Raw genomic sequence first — 5,717 nt, 5'->3', positions numbered from 1 at the left:
TAGTTATTAATTTTATATTATGATTACATGGATTGTCCTAAGTTAGGTGAAAAGTTTAGGTTAATTAAGGATTCAGATTTTAGTCCACTTGCCCAAATACAATCCTACCTTGACCCTAACCCCATTACAACCCTTAAAAGACCTCTTGATATGTGTATCTGTGCATTAAAATTTTGTTGATTGTTAGATGAAGAACAAGCCTTAGAAAACAAGATTAGTAGAGAATTGAGAGAATCAAACATTAAACACATGAGTGATTAGAGTGTATTCACTTCTAGTGAGGGTTCGATGCTCGATTATTTGTTCCCGGCTTTCATGAGCTATTTTCTTCTGCAAGTTTACTTGTACTTTATTTTGTGATTTGAATTAGTAAAATCCAGTTCATATTTGTTCTTGAAAGATTTATTTACTTTTTCACCAAGTAGGTAGAATCATTTTTGCATATAGTTGCATTCATATAGATAGGTTGCATTTCATACATTTTACCATTCCTCTTCTCTCTCTTATAGTTCTCTTGAGCTTAGCATGAGGACATGATAATGTTTAAGTGTGGGGAGGTTGATAAACCACTATTTTATGGTTTCTTGTGCTCAATTGAGTGGTTTTTATCAAGCCTTTGCACACTTATTCATATTATTTGCATGGTTTTACAATTCCTTCCCAGAATTTGTTCTATGATTGAAAACTTGCTTCATAGAGTCTTTAATTTGTGTATTTTAATCATCTCTTATTACCATTCGATGTCTTGATATGTGTGTTAAGTGATTACAGGGATTACAGGGTAGGAATGACATAGAAGATGGAAAGGAAGCATGCAAAAGTGGAAGGAATACAAGAAACTGAAGGAGCTGCTAAAGCTGTCCAGCCTGACCTCATGGTACTAAATCAACCATAACTTGAGCTACAGAGATCCAAATGATGCGGTTTTAGTTGCGTTGGAAAGCTAACATCTGGGGCTTCGCATAATTTGCCATAGCTGCTAGATGAGCAGATAATTTATATGCTTTTTGGCATTGTTTTTAAGTAGTTTTTAGTATGATTTAGTTACTTTTAGGGATGCTTTCATTAGTTTTTATGCTGAATTCATATTTCTGGACTTTACTATGAGTTTGTGTGTTTTTCTATGATTTTAGGTATTTTCTGGCTGAAATTGAGGGACCTGAGCAAAACTCTGATAGGAGGTCAACAAAGGACTGCTGATGTTGTTGGAATCTGACCTCCCTGCACTCAAAATAGATTTTCTGGAGCTATAGAACTCCAAATGGCGCGCTCTCAATGGCGTTGGAAAGTAGACATCCAGAGCTTTCCAGAAATATATAATAGTTTATACTTTAATCGTAATTAGATGACGTAAACTGGTGCTCAACGCCAGTTCCATGCTGTATTCTAGAGTCAAACGCCAGAAACACGTCACGAACCAGAGTTGAATGCCCAAAACATGTTACAACTTGGCGTTCAACTCCAAGAGAAGCCTCAGCTCGTGGATAGATCAAGCTCAGCCCAAGCACACACCAAGTGGGCCCCGGAAGTGGATTTATGCATCAATTACTTACTTCTGTAAACCCTAGTAGCTAGTTTAGTATAAATAAGACATTTTACTATTGTACTAGTTTTCTTTCGACCACGTTACATCTTTGATCAGTTTATGTGATCTTAGACATTGGGGGCTGGCCATTCAGCCATGCCTGAACCTTTATCACTTATGTATTTTCAACAGTGGAGTTTCTACACACCATAGATTAAGGGTGTGGAGCTCTGCTGTACTTTGAGTTTTAATGCAATTACTACTATTTTCTATTCAATTCGATTTATTCCTTTTCCAAGATATTCGTTGCACTTCACCATGATGAATGTGGTGATCCGCGACACTCATCATCATTCTCACCTATGAACGCGTGACTGACAACCACTTCCGTTCTACCTTGGACCGGGCGCATATCTCTTGGATTCCTTAATCAGAATCTTCATGGTATAAGCTAGAATTGATGGCGGCATTCATGGGAATCCGGAAAGTCTAACCTTGTCTGTGGTATTTCGAGTAGGATTCTGGGATTGAATGACTGTGACGAGCTTCAAACTCGCGATTGCTGGGCGTGATGACAAACGCAAAAGAATCAAGGGATTCTATTCTAACATGATTGAGAACCGACAGATGATTAGCTGTGCTGTGACAGAGCATTTGGACCATTTTCACTGAGAGGATGGGATGTAGCCATTGACAACGGTGATGCCCTACATACAGCTTGCCATGGAAAGGAATAAGAAGGATTGAAGGAAGACAGTAGGAAAGCAGAGATCCAACAGGGACAAGCACCTCCACACACCTTTCTGAAATTTCCACCATTGAATTACATGAGTAACTCTATCTTTATTTTCTGTTTAAATTTATTATTATTATTCGAAAATCCAATAATCTCTTAATATAGTTGAATCCGCCTGACTGGGATTTACAAGATGACCATAGCTTGCTTTATACCAACAATCTCTGTGGGATCGACCCTTACTCACGTAAGGTATTACTTGGATGACCCAGTACACTTGCTGGTTAGTTGTGCGGAGTTGTGACAAAGTGTGATTTATGTTTGAGAGCACTAAGTCTTTGGAGCCATTGTTGATGATCACAATTTTGTCCACCAAGTTGTTGGCGCCGTTGCCGGAGATTGTTCGAGTTTGGACAACTAACGGTTCATCTTGTTGCTTAGATTAGGTAATTTTCTTTTCAAAAAGTTTTCGAAAATCTTTTAAAAATTTTCTTTATTTTCGTTTTTCTAAAGAATATTTTCGAAAAATTTATTAAAAAAATTCATAAAATCATAAAAATAAAAAATAATTTGTGTTTCTTGTTTGAGTTTTGAGTCAATTTTTAAGTTTGGTGTCAATTGCATGCTTTAAAAATCTCTTGCATTTTTCTAAAATTCATGCATTCATAGTGTTCTTCATGATCTTCAAGTTGTTATTGGTAAGTCTTCTTGTTTGATCTTGATGTTTTCTTGTTTTGTATCTTTTGCTGTTTTTCATATGCATTTTTTGTTTGTTAGAGTCCAAGCATTAAAGAATTCTAAGTTTGGTGTCTTGCATGTTTTCTTTGCATAAAAAATTTTTCAAAAATATGTTCTTGATGTTCATCATGATCTTCAAAGTGTTCTTGGTGTTCATCTTGACATTCATAGTGTTCTTGCATGCATCTTGTGTTTTGATCCAAAATTTTCATGTTTTGGGTCATAATTATGTTTTTCTCTCTCATAATTAAAAATTCAAAATTCTAAAAATATATTTTCCTTAATTTTCTCATAATTTTCGAAAATTTGAGTTGACTCTGTCAAAAATTTTTAAAATTAGTTGTTTCTTACAAGTCAAGTCAAATTTTCAATTTTAAAAATCTTATCTTTTCAAAATCTTTTTCAAAAATCATATCTTTTTCATTTTTTTACAATTTTTCGAAATTTTCTTTTTAAAAATGTTTTTAAAAATCTTTTTCTTAATTTTATCTTTATTTTCGAAAATTATGCTAACAATTAATGTGATTGGTTCAAAAATTTGAAGTTATTAATTTCTTGTTAAGAAAGGTTCAATCTTTAAATTCTAGAATCTTATCTTTTAGTTTCTTGTTAGTTAAGTAATTAATTTTACCTTTAAAAATTAAATCTATCTTATCCTATCTTTTATATCATATCTTTTTCAAAATTTTATCTTGTTCAAAAATTTGATTTCAAAATATCTTATCTTATCTTTTTATTTTCTTATCTTTTCAAACTTGATTTTCAAATCTTTTTCAATTAACTAACTAACTTTTTGTTTGTTTCTTATCTTTTTCAAAACAACTTAACTACTTCTCCCTTTCTACTTTTCGAAAATATCTCATCCCTTTTTCAAAATTCTTCTTAAATAACTAATTGTTTTAAATTTTAATTTTAATTCTATCTCATCTTTAATTTTCGAAAATCATTAACTCCTTTTCAAAATTAATTTTTGAATTCTCTCTCTCATCTTCTTCAATTTATTTATTCATTTACTAACACTTCTCTTCACCTCTCTTCATCTCCAATCACTGCCTCTATCCTTACCCTTGTGTTTGGATTCTCCTTTCTTTATTCTTTTCTTCTTCTACTAATAATAAGGAACCTCTTTACTGTGACATAGAAGATTCCTCTTCTTTTCTTGTTCTCTTCTCTTTCATATGAGCAGGAACAAGGAAAAAAAACACTTTTGTTGAAGCTGATCCTGAACCTGAAAGGACTCTGAAGAGGAAACTAAGAGAAGCTAAATTACAACAATCCAGAGGCAACCTTTCTGAAATTTTCAAACAAGAGAAGGAGATGGCAGCCGAACCCAACAACAATAATGCAAGGAGGATGCTTGGTGATTTTACTAAAGCCACGTCCAAGTTTGATGGAAGGAGCATCTCAATTCCTGCCATTGGAGCAAACAATTTTGAGCTGAAACCTCAATTAGTTGCTCTAATGCAACAGAACTACAAGTTTCATGGACTTTCATCTGAAGATCCTTACCAGTTTTTAACTGAGTTCTTGCAGATTTGTGAGACTGTTAAGACGAATGGAGTAGATCTTGAAGTCTACAGGCTCATGCTTTTCCCTTTTGCTGTAAGAGACAGAGCTAGAACATGGTTGGACTCAGAACCTAAAGATAGCCTGGACTCCTGGGATAAGCTGGTCACGGCCTTCTTGGATAAATTCTTTCCTCCTCAAAAGCTGAGCAAGCTTAGAGTGGATGTTTAGACCTTCAAGCAAAAAGATGGTGAATCCCTCAATGAAGCTTGGGAAAGATACAAGCAGATGACCAAAAAGTGTCCTTCTGACATATTTTCAGAATGAACCATATTAGATATATTCTATTATGGTCTATCTGAGTTTTCCAAAATTTCATTGGACCATTCTGCAGGTGGATCCATTCACCTAAAGAGAACGCCGTCAGAAGCTCAGGAACTCATTGACATGGTTGCAAATAACCAATTCATGTACACTTCTGAGAGGAATTCCATGAATAATGGAACACCTCAGAGGAAGGGAGTTCTTGAAATTGATGCTCTGAATGTCATATTGGCTTAGAATAAAGTGTTGACTCAGCAAGTCAACATGATTTCTTAAAAGTCCGAATGGATGGAAAAATGCATCCAACAGTACTAAAGAGGCATCTTCTGAAGAAGAAGCTTATGATTCTGAAAACCCTGCAATGGCAGAGGTAAATTACATGGGTGAACCTTATGGAAACACCTATAATTCATCATGGAGAAATCATCCGAATTTCTCATGGAAGGATCAACAAAAGCCTCAACAAGGCTTTAATAATGGTGGAAGAAATAGGCTTAGCAATATCAAGCCTTTTCCATCATCTTCTCAGCAACAGATAGAGAATTCTGAGCAGAGCTCCTCTAATTTAGCAAATATAGTCTCTGATCTGTCTAAGGCCACTTTAAATTTCATGAGTGAAACAAGGTCCTCCATAAAAAATTTGGAGGCACAAGTGGGTTAGTTAAGTAAGAAAATCACTGAAACCCCTCCTAGTACTCTCCCAAGCAATACTGAAGAAAATCCAAAAAGAGAGTGCAAGGCCATTGATATAGTCAATATGGCCGAATGCAGAGAGGGAGGAAAGGACGAAAATCCTAGTGAGGAAGACCTCCTGGGATGTCTTCTGAGCAAGAAGGAGTCCCCTATTGAGGACCTAAAGGAATCTGAGGCTCATATAGAGACCATAGA

At 35.0% G+C, this 5,717-nt stretch overlaps 1 non-coding gene across 1 annotated transcript; it reads right to left on the bottom strand.

The window, feature by feature from the left end:
- Positions 1 to 4,715: 4,715 nt before the first annotated feature.
- Positions 4,716 to 4,819, bottom strand: LOC127740459 (small nucleolar RNA R71). The gene has a single exon (XR_008001135.1). It is a non-coding gene; the product is annotated as a small nucleolar RNA R71 (small nucleolar RNA).
- Between the last annotated feature and the right edge of the window lie 898 nt (positions 4,820 to 5,717).

Source organism: Arachis duranensis, chromosome 6, assembly GCF_000817695.3.
Source record: "Arachis duranensis cultivar V14167 chromosome 6, aradu.V14167.gnm2.J7QH, whole genome shotgun sequence".
Taxonomy (NCBI): Eukaryota; Viridiplantae; Streptophyta; class Magnoliopsida; order Fabales; family Fabaceae; genus Arachis; species Arachis duranensis.
This window is presented reverse-complemented; position numbering and strand designations above follow the sequence as displayed.